The 10,871-nt window shown below is 59.2% G+C and overlaps 1 long non-coding RNA gene across 1 annotated transcript; it reads right to left on the bottom strand.

Annotated features, from left to right (window-relative positions):
* Positions 1–4,329: 4,329 nt before the first annotated feature.
* Positions 4,330–8,002, bottom strand: LOC131816315 (uncharacterized). The gene is made up of 3 exons (XR_009348009.1): positions 7,866–8,002; positions 5,439–5,644; positions 4,330–4,996 (listed from the first exon to the last, which is right to left on the bottom strand). It is a non-coding gene; the product is annotated as an uncharacterized LOC131816315 (long non-coding RNA).
* Between the last annotated feature and the right edge of the window lie 2,869 nt (positions 8,003–10,871).

A 10,871-nucleotide genomic window follows, 5' to 3' on the forward strand; every position in this document is an offset into this window, starting at 1 on the left:
GAGCATGCGGAGGTGAGCACGCCTATAGCCGGCTGAGGAAAAGCCCAGGAAACCTTCCCACCCTGGGGAAGGACGTGGTCTGGTCAGGATCCAGCCTGACAGGGTGAATGCAGGGTCAGGCGCAGACACAGGGGCCTGGGGTCGGGGGTCGGGGATTGGGGGCCACCGTGCTTGAAACGGCAGGAAGGCAAGAGGTGGGATATGCCGGAGGTGTGAATGCCCCAGGCCTGTGGTTTCAGCGGCAAGGGACAAAACAAGACTTAAACCACAAAGATAGCCGTTGTTCATATAACAAAATCCAGAGGTTCGGGGTTCCAGAGCCAGTTGGCAGCTCGATATCGGCAAGAGCCCAAGTCCTCTCTGTTCTTCCAGGCCTCCAGTTTAGGGTGACTAATTATCCTGTTGCCCAGGACATCCCCAGTTTTAGTGCTGAACATCCTGCATCACAGGAAATCCAACCCAGGCTTGTGGTCACCCCGGTACTGGAGATGGTGCTCCTCATGGGCACAGAAGAGCTGCTGCAGCTCCAAGCATCACACTGGCATGGGACAGGGCGCTGAGCAAGAGGAAATGGGACACAGGCAAAACAGATTTCTCTTTGAGCTTCTCAGAAACCCTCAGAGACCCTCCCCTCATTTTGTGGGGAGGTCTGGGTTGCATGGTCACCCTAGACCTGTCACTAGCAAAAGAGTAGGAGGTTGGTATGACTGGTTTATCCCTGGGCCCCTGGGGTCCTGAGGCAAAGTGGGGCACAGGAAAGCGCAGGATTTCTCTGGACTAGATTCGAAAGCCCAGGGCTTCAGGGAGGTCTGGATGGTGGGAAGGTGGGGTCATGCGGGGTCTGGAAGAGGAAGAGGTTACTGGTAGAAGAAACAGGGGGCATCCTGAGCTGGGGGGTGCCCAGGAGGCCAGTGAGTCTGGATCCCAGGGAGGGAGGTGGGGAGAGGGGCGGGTGGGGGCCCAGTCCCTCCAGGACCTGGGAGGCCCTGGGGAGGAGCTTGGGTTATTTTCCCCATAGAACCTGCAGATGTTGGAGCCGTGAAGCAGGAGAGTCACTAAGTGCATGGCCAAGTCACTAAGTGCATGGCCAAGAAGCCCGCTCCTGCCGCTGTTGGGCCAAGACCCCGGGGAATGCAGAAAGGAGCCCCCGGTGGAACATCTCGGTCCTGCAGGGGAGAGGCGGGTGGGGTGAGGAGGGGCAGGTTTCTGGACCTGCTCAGAAGGTGGAACCAGCTTTGCTGCTATGGACTGGGATGCAAGAGGAAGAGAGGACAGGGCGGAGGCGTGGCCGGGCCAGGGGAACCTGTGGCCTTGTATATGGGGGCGGGGGTGGGGGTGGGGATAGATCCAGGCATCAGCCTGGCTGGATGCAGACAGATGGACGGACACAAGGACTACGTGCGACTAGTCTCTCCATCACATCTGGGCCAGCCACCGGGCGCACACCCAGTAGAGTGAAGCAGGTTGTGGGGGGGGTTAAAAAATATTTTAAATTGAGGGGTGCCTGGATGGCTCTGTCGGTTAAGTGTCTGATTCTTGGTTTCCACGTGGGTCATGATCCTGGGGTCATGGGATTGAGCCCCCTTCAGGCTGTGTGCTCAGTGGGAACTCTGCTTGGGATTCTCTCTCTCTCTCTCCCTCTGACAGAGAGAGCGAGCGAGAGAGGGAGCACAAGCATTGGGGAGGAGCAGGCAGAGGCAGAGGGAGAAGCAGGCTCCCCACCGAGCAGGGAGCCCCATGCGGGGCTCGATCCCAGGACCCCGGAATCGTGACCTGAGCCAAAGGCAGCCGCTTAAAAAACCCATCCAGGCGCCTCTAAAAAAAAAAAAAAACCTTTAAATTGAAATACATAGAGAGAAAAATGCGGAAACCCTGGTGTGTGGTTGGGTCCGGGACAGGACGCAGAACATTTCCAGCCTCCACGAGTCCTCAAGCAGCGCTTCCAAAGTTATTCATAACTGTGCCCTTGACTTCCAACACGATCCTCATTTTTCCTGTTTTTGCACTTTTTATATGAAGGGAATCATACAGCGTGAAATCTTCTCAGCCTGGCTTCTTCACACAGTAACGGCTGAGACCCGCCTGCGCCCGTCACGCTCCCGTGGCGGAGCTCGCCCAGCTTGGACATACCCGGTCTTCCCCCCGCGCTGGGGATCCGCTGCCCCTGGCGTGGTCGCCGTTCTGTGGGTGGGAGGTGGTATCACATTGAGCATTTACTCTGCGAGCCTTTTCTCTGTTTTGGGACCCCTCAGGTCCTTGGCCCGCCCTCCTTTGACGCCCTGTCTTTGTCCTGCTGGTGCTGGGGGTCTGCACGTATCCGGGATCTAGGTCCTTTGTCAAATCCATGCCTAGCCGTGGGCTTCTTGCCCTCAGTAGCCTGGCCAGGGATGGCTCGGGCTCAGGGGGCCTTAGCACCACTCCCAGATGGGCACCAGTCCTCCCCAGAGATACTCCATCCAAGTGACCCAGAGAATATGTCAGGTAAGCAGCCCAGAGACAGGTCCCAGAGCTCCCGCTCTCCCTGGCTGCTGCGTAGGTCACCTTGCAGGAACTTTATAGAAGTTCTGGCACTGTCCGTCAGTAGCCAAGCAGGCGTGTGTCAGTCTGGAGTTCCTCCAAAACAGAAACCGGGCGTGCCTGGGCTTAGATCTGGGCGCACACACACATATACCCGTGAAAGCTCTGATCACTGTTTTTGTTTTTGTTTTTTTTTTTTTTTTTTTTTTTTTTTTTTTTTTTTAAAGATTTTATTTATTTGACAGACAGAGATCACAAGTAGGCAGAGAGGCAGGCAGAGAGAGAGAGAGGAGGAAGCGGACTCCCTGCTGAGCAGAGAGCCCGATGCGGGACTCGATCCCAGGACCCTGAGATCATGACCTGAGCCGAAGGCAGCGGCTTAACCCACTGAGCCACCCAGGCGCCCTGTTTTTGTTTTTTTTAAAAAGATTTTATTTATTTATTTGACAGACAGAGATCACAAGTAGGCAGAGAGGCAGGCAGAGAGAGAGGGAAGCAGGCTCCCCCCTGAGCAGAGAGCCTGATGTGGGGCTCGATCCCAGGACCCTGGGATCATGACCTGAGCCGAAGGCAGAGGCTTCAACCCACTGAGCCACCCAGGTGCCCCTCTGACCACTGTTTTGAGGCTGTTTGTCACAGAGTGCCAGGAGGGGACAGGCACTGTCTGGGGTGTTCCCAGAGCCAGGGCTTGCTGTCGGCAGCCAGAGCCCGGAAGAGGCCTGAGTTCTGGGAACTAGGGGTGCAATGGGGGCCATGCACGGCCAGGCCACTGACTGACAGCCTCAAGGAGCCGGGGCCTGGGCCAGGCATGGCGCTGCCGGCCCCATGGTGACCACCGGCCTATCCCCAGGACACTCAGCTCTTGTGAAGAGATGTGGGGTGGCCCCCAGGATGGCCTAGGATCCCCACTCCTGGACTGAAAACCAGCGGCACAGGCTGACCCACCAGCTCCACCAGCCACAGCGAGGTGCGGCGACGGGGGCCATAGAGCGCCACCTGCTCCGGACCGAGGGGACGGCCAGCTCTGCTGGGCTTCCCGGATGGACCCGGCTCCTCCCGGATCCCTGGGCACCTGAGCAGCTCAGTGGGGCTGCACGAAGTCCCGAGCTTGCCGGCTGGGCTTTCCTCCATAGATCTGGGGGTCTGCAGAGGAACCCTCTCCCGCCTCGGCCCCCCAATCCTGCTCCCTTCCTGAGCTCATGCCCCCGTGACGGCCTCACACCAGCAGCGACTCTCCGCTCTCCTCACACCTCCCACTCTCCGTTCACACGTGGGACAAAACCCAAACCCCAACCCACCTCCCACTGAGCCCCCCCGGGGCAAGGAGCACCCCAGGCCCCTCCGCAGCCCAGCCTGCATGATCCCATCTCCCCCGCAGACAGACCCCACCGTATCCCTCCTCAGACACCCCCTCGACGTGCCCTCAGCTCGCCCAGGCCAAGGGCCACCACCCTAGGTGCACCCCCGGCTGTGCCCTCTCACGGGGGTCTCTTCCGGGCTCTGGCCCAGCCACTCCCCCCTCCCCGCAGAGCCAGCCACACGCCCCCCAGGGCTCCCGGCCCCACACACACACAGAGCCATTCTCCGTGACAGCAGCGGGCTGTCCCACAATTTAACTCTGTCCTGACCCCCTCTCCCTGGAGACAGATCCCACCGGTCAAGGGCTCCGTCCCCCGAGACTGCCCCGCACAGCAGCTGCAAGTAGGGCGTCCCCGGGGAACCCCCAGCTTCTGTCCAACGGGGCTCCCTGCTGGGGGTTCCCACGTTCTCCTCGGCTTTGAGCGTTTGCGAGAGCAGCTCCTGGAACCCAGGGAAACATCTGCGTGTCTGGTTTATTATAAAGTGAAGGATATGCCAGAGGCCACGACGATACAGAGAGTGAGGGCTAGGAGGGTCTGTCCTCGTGCAGCCGGGGTGCTTCGCCCTCCCGACACCTGATGTGTTCACCCCCCCGGAGGGTCTCCAAACACTGTGCTTTGGGGATTTTATGGAAGCTTCCCCCACAGTCACCATCGACCACTCACCCATTTCCAGCCTCTCTCCTCTCCCTGCCGCATGACATCCAAGCCTTCAAGGCTCTGTCTTTCTCGTAGCCAGTCCGCACCCCAGAGCCCAGCCAGAGTCACCTCCTTAGGACAAAAGTCCCTTCTATCATCCAAGAAATTCCAAGGGATTTAGCATCCCGGGGCTCATCGACGAAATCCAAGAATGAAAGATGCTCCCAGCGCTCTTAGTGAACTTGCAAGGGTGTTCAGAGCCGGGTGCCAGGACCCGGGGCAGAGCCCAGCCTGCGTCTTCTCCTGCTCTTCACCTGGGCTCTCCTCTGTCTTCCAAACTCCGTGAAGGCGAGCGTCGATGCAAGAAGCGGCCTGCTCTCTGTAAACGGTCGCGAAGCGTCCGTGCCGCGGGGCTCTCTGAGGCTTGTCACAGCTGTTTGCTCAGCCCCGGGGTGAGGATCACGGTCCAGGACAGCTAACACCTAAGATTATGTGTTGGCGGTATTGGCCTGGGAGCCTGGCCAGGACACCCGGGTGGCCTTTTTTCTGGGATATTCTCACCATTTAACAAATGGACCCCTTCCTGGGGTCTGCCGGAGGCACACAGCAGGACCCAAGGCCCAGATTCGCATACATTTTGCAACCCCCGGAACTTGAGTCCCAGGGGACCTTGACACACCTCCAAGGGACCAGCCGCTCAGAGTCCCCACTGTGTCCAGCAGAGAATGACAGGGGCATATCCAGTCTCCCCTCAGACGGCTCCTCTCCCAGCGCCCCCAGGGGGACCCTGCTCCCCTCTTTGCTCCTTTTGCCCCTGCCTGCCTCCTGGGCCACCGCTGAGGGTCACTCACTGACGCCCCGGATAGGCCTCCATCCTCGGGGGCTCCCTGGGGACGGCTGATGCCCTCCTGGAAACCTCATTACCTGTGCTCATCTCACCCCTGCGAGGTGGTCCTGAGGGCCGGGGGAGGGTCACGCAGGACGAGCTGGCGTGTCTCTGAAGGCCCTCTGGAAGGGGGTTCTCTGGAGAGATGCCAAAGGGGGTGACCCCCAGCCAGGACTCTGAGCTGGTGTCCCTGAATGGGGACAGCAGAGCATTCCGAGAGTCGGGACGCGGCACGTGCCAGGACCTGAGAGCCAGGGCAGAAAGGTCAGAGAAGTAAAATGGCAGATGTGGGGCAACTATTAGTCCTCTCCCGAGGTAGAATGTTCCAGAAATCAAGCAGGCTGCCTCATCCAGCAGTGGGCCCCATGGCTGGGGGCTCTTTTCAGGGCAGGTGAGCAGGTCCCCAGCCTGGGAGCGTGGAGAACTGTCCCCCCGGGGCAGTGGAACAGACTAGAGTAAACAAGCTCAACGCGACTTAAACACCCGGGAGCATCCACCAGCTCGGGGCTCCCGCACGTCTCACCCCTCCAGAGCAGCAGCCAAGGAGGGGCGCCCTGCTTCGGGGGTCTGACTGGGTCGGCGACAGGCTCTCTGCAGGCTTGCAAGTGCCTGGGGAGTCGTGTGTCTCAGGGGGGTCCAAGGCCAACAGGAGAAGTGAGTCTCCTTCTGGCAAAACGGAAGCCCAGGATTGGCATCTGTGGGCCCCCGCCGGCCCGAGCGGTGCGATGTGAGTCCCAGATTACTGTGACCATGGGGGTCACGACCCAGCCTAGCTCTGCGGCTGGAGTTGGGTCAATGGGGAAGGCGAAGGGGGTGGGGGGAGCAGCAGGTGTCCACGCTGCGGGGTGGAAAGGGGCGAGCCCTGACGTTCTGTGGCTGTGGGCCGTCCACGCCATAGTTGTCTGATGACGGATTGTTGAAGGGATACATGGAGGGAAGGAAGCATGGAAAGGAGGAGGGACCGTAGTCCCCACATCTCTTTGATGTCCGCCTTGAGAACTATGGCAGACCCAGGGTGGGGCGACTTCTCACGTCAGAGAGGGCAAACCAGGGTGAGGGACACCGCCCGACCAGGCTTCAGTGGTGTGGGGGGGGGGGCAGGTAGAAAAGGCCAGCCCCCACTCCTTCCTACGCAGTGACCTCAGGTGACGCTTGGATGGTCTGTAACTGCAGAGTGTGCACAGCATCCGGGGCAATCCCACCGGCCTGGGTGGACCTCGGAGAGACCTCCAGCTCGGCCCCAGCTCTGGCTTCCCTGCTGGCCCGAGCACTACCTGTTCCCAGAACACGGCCTGCCCCGAAGGTCATTCACCCTGGACGGTCAGGCTGGGCCAGAGGGCAGGTCCCCAGCCCGGGAGCCGGGGGCGGAGGATGAGCACTGCCGGCTGAAAGCCCCCGCCTGTGTGCCTCCCCTTCGGCTCCCTGGGGGCCCAGATGCTGTGTGTGCTCTGAGATGTGGGGCTGGAGGTGGGTGAATGGTTGGGGCTGGCACAGAGGCTTCGTTTGAAGCAGGAGGATTTCTGGGCCCAGACGGGGCAAAGCTTAGGCTGAGCTCCGCCTGGCTGAGATCTCATCCACCCAAGGGAACTAGAGGTGCCGGGAGGCCTCGGGGGTCCCTGAAAACAACCCAGGGTAGAAGCAGGAATCGAGGAAAGAACCCGGAGCACTAACCCGGCCGCAACGAGAGCAGGGCCCGTGCGGAGTGAATATGCCCGGCCCAGGCTTCAGAAAGTATGGAGAATTTCCTTTCTTTTTTTAAAGATTGTGTTTACTTATTTGACAGAGATCACAAGTAGGCAGAGAGGCAGGCAGAGAGAGAGGGGGAAGCAGGCTCCCTGCTGAGCAGAGAGCCCGATGCGGGGCTGGATCCCAGGACCCTGAGATCATGACCTGAGCTGAAGGCAGAGGTTTCACCCACTGAGCCCCCCAGGCACCCCGTGGTATGGAGAATTTCCCAATGATGACAGCCAAGCATCAAGCCCTACATAGGATCCTTAGGAGTGTGGGTCCCTTCTGGGTCTTACCCTCTAAAGCCAGCCCTGCAGCAGCGGGAGCGGAAAGCAAAGACAAGTCCACGGCCGGGGGAGCACGAGTATTATAATGGGCATCTTAGATCCACACAGACACATACAAAAGCCCTGTGGCCACACACCAAGGACCCTAACAAGAGCCCCAGAGTCTGCTCCCTTTACATCCTGTGTCTCAGTTAAACCTCTAAATAGCTCCATGAGAGGAGGGTCCCCAGTCCAGCTTACAGAGGAGGAGGAAGGGCTCAGAGAAGTGTGGGGTCTTGCCCAAGGACACTCGGCTGGCGGGCAGCAGAGCTAGAATCCAAAGCCAGGCACAGGGGATCCCCAAGGGCTATCTTGGACCTCCCTGGCTGTGCCCTGAGACGGCTCCCTCCCTTAGTGCTGTGGGACCCAAATCCTGGCTCCCCCTCCATGGGTTCAAGTCCCAGCTCTGACCTTACTTAAAGCTCTGGGCGGGCGCCTGGATGGCTCAGTCGATTAAGCGTCTGCCTTCGGCTCAGGTCATGATCCCAGGGTCCATGGGATCGAGTCCCACAGCGGGCTCTCTGCTCAGCGGGGAGCCTGCTTCTCCCTTTACCCCTCCCCCCTGCTTGTGATCTCAATCTCTCTCTCTCTCTCCCCTCTTCGGATAAATAAATAAACCTTTAAAAAAGAAATACGCCCAGAATGCTGAGAACAGCACTGGGCACAGAAAAGCGCCAAATACATGTCCTCCCGTAATGCCGGATTGCTGGTAATGCCAGATTGCTGATTCTAATTTGCTGCCCTCCCTGTCCCAGTGGCACCGCCCACCCTACCGCCAGCTTCTTAGTGTTGCCCACCATCCAGAAGGCAGACCCGCAGGAAGCCAGGCCACCCGGCAGTGCACGAGGGGCCTCACTGCCCACAGACCCTCTGGCCCAGGCTGCACACGATCATGCACACACACACACACACACACACACACACACACACACACGCGCACACACACTCTCCCTGCTCATTCTCACCAAGGCCCAGCAGGGCCGCTGCTGCTCTCAGCCAACCCCGCTCCCAGCCTTGGCCTAGTGGGAGGCCAGGCGTAGGCTGTGAAGGTCTCCCTCTAGCGGCCCCAGAAACAGCGGCTGCTGCCAGGGGCCTGAATTCCCTTTTTTTTTTTTTTTTTAAACAGTATTGTCTTGTATTTTTTATTTAAATTCAGTTGATGAATATAGGGTATGTTATGAGTTTCAGAGGCGGGGGTCAGTGACTCATCAGTTGTAAGTAACACCCGGTGCTCATGCATCACGGGCCCTCCGAGGTGCCCAGCACCCAGTCCCCCTTCCCCCCCCCACGCCCCCCCCCCAGGAACTGTCAGGTTGTTTCTCTAATGGGGCATCCCGTGGCTCTTGGTGAAGCCTCTGCCTTCGGCTCAGGTCGTGATCCCCGGGTCCTGGGATCCAGTCCCCCATCGGGCTCCCTGCTCAGTGGGAACATGCTTCTCCCTCTCCCTCTGCTGCTCCGCCGGCTTGTGCTCTGTCAAATAAATAGACAAAATCTTGGGGAAAAGAGAAAAAGAGTCTCTTATCGTTTGTCTCTCTTTCTGATTTCGTCTTGTTTTACTTTTCCCTCCTTCCCCTAAGCCCCTCTGTTTTGTTCCTTAAATTCCTCATATGAGTGGAGCCTTACGGTATTTGTCGGTCTCTGGACTTCTTTCGCTCAGCGTAATACCTCTGGTTCCATCCACGTCGTCGCAAATGGCAAGGTTTGGTTTTTTGGACGGCTGAGTCACATTCCATTGTACATACAAACCACATCTTCTTCATCCATTCTTCTGTTGAAAGACATCTTGGCTCTTTCCGTAAGTTGGGCTATCGTGGACGTCGCTGCTGTAAATACTGGGGTGCACGTGCCCCTCTGGATCCCAACATTTGTATCTTTAGGGTGAATGAGGGCCTGACTTCTAACTCAGGGCGACCTCACAATAGCAGAATCCTAAGAGGTCCCAGGTCCCGGCCAGCCCCCCGCCGGGCCAGACACCTGCCTTCTGTCGATTCGTTCCTCTGAGCATCAGGAACCGAGCTCTTGCCAGCAGCAGCTCAAGCCGGAGGCTCGAATCTCAGAGCAGAATGACGAGGTCCGGGACCCTGCGGGGGACCCAGGCTGGCGGGGGAGTGGAACAAGCCACCATCAGGTGCTGAGAGCCACGCCAGGACGAAGACTGCTCCCAGAGCGGGCAGAGGGAAGGACGAGCACGGCGAGGGAGGGGTCCTGCAGCCAGCGGCGTCCAGGCAGAGGAGAGAAGAAAGACCTCCCAAGAGGAGCGGAAGGCCCAGGCAAGGCCTGGAAGCAGGAGGCCGCGTGCAGGGCTGGGGCCCCGGGCCGTCGCGCTCGGCTGACCCGTAGGCGCGTGCGCTCAGGGTAGGAAGAGAGCAGGTCCGAGGGTTGAGTCATCGACGCCCTGAGTGGGTGCCCCGTGAGGCAGGAATGGCTTCAGCACTGTCCCAGCCCCAGGCGCCCTGTCTCTCTGAACTTGAACTCCAGACACCGCAGGCCAGGGAATCCTTTCGTGACCGGCCTCTTGTCCTCCAGGTTCCTCCCACCGCAGCAGGTGCCCCGAGTCCCACTCTCTTTAAGCCTGGGGGATATTCCCTTCTGTGGATGGAACCCACGGTCCCCTGGGGTCGCCTCCTGCTTCGTTTCATCCTCAGGGCTGGTTCCTCTCAACTTTTCCAGCATACCTCTAACCGGGACCGGGATGAACGGTGACAATGGTGATGATGTCGGCGTAGTGGAGGCAATGGACCCTCCCCCACATACGTCCACCCAGAACCCAAGGATGTGACCTTGTTTGAGAAAAAGGTCTTCGGCGATGCCATTAAGTTAAGGAGCTTGAATGAGATTATCCTGGATCGGAATGGGCCCTGACCCAACGACCCGTGCCCTTACGAGGGACCAAGTAGCGAGAGCCTCAGAGACACAGAGAGAGACCGGAGACCACAGAGGCACGGGCTGGAGGATCCTCGAGGCCACGAGCCAAGAAACACGTGGGCCACCGGACTGGAAGAGGAAGGGTTCTCTGCTAGAGCCTTTGGAGGGAGTACGGCCCTCCCCACATCACGGTTTTGAACTTCTGGTCTCCCAAACCACGACAGCATCGACTTCCGTTGTCTTAAGCCCTTCTCCTCCCCCACTTTGTGGTAGTTCGTCCCGAGGCCCCAGGAAACCACTACGGGGACCATCCAGAGGGAGGTCACCACGTGCACTCACGGCCAGCCCTTCCGAGCTCGTCTTTCTGTCCCCACTTCCCAGGTTAGGAGGTTCTGACATGTGGACCAACTTCTCCCCAGCTGGCAGAGTCCTCCTGAGGCCAACCCAGCGACCTTGACCTTGAAGGCTGGTCTGGGCTCCTCACCCCCCACCCCCACCTCCCAGCCCCAGCAGGGGAGACACAGAGAGCCCACTTTTTCCGAGAAGGCTGTT

The sequence above is a fragment of the Mustela lutreola genome, chromosome 15, assembly GCF_030435805.1.
Source record: "Mustela lutreola isolate mMusLut2 chromosome 15, mMusLut2.pri, whole genome shotgun sequence".
Lineage (NCBI taxonomy): Eukaryota > Metazoa > Chordata > Mammalia > Carnivora > Mustelidae > Mustela > Mustela lutreola.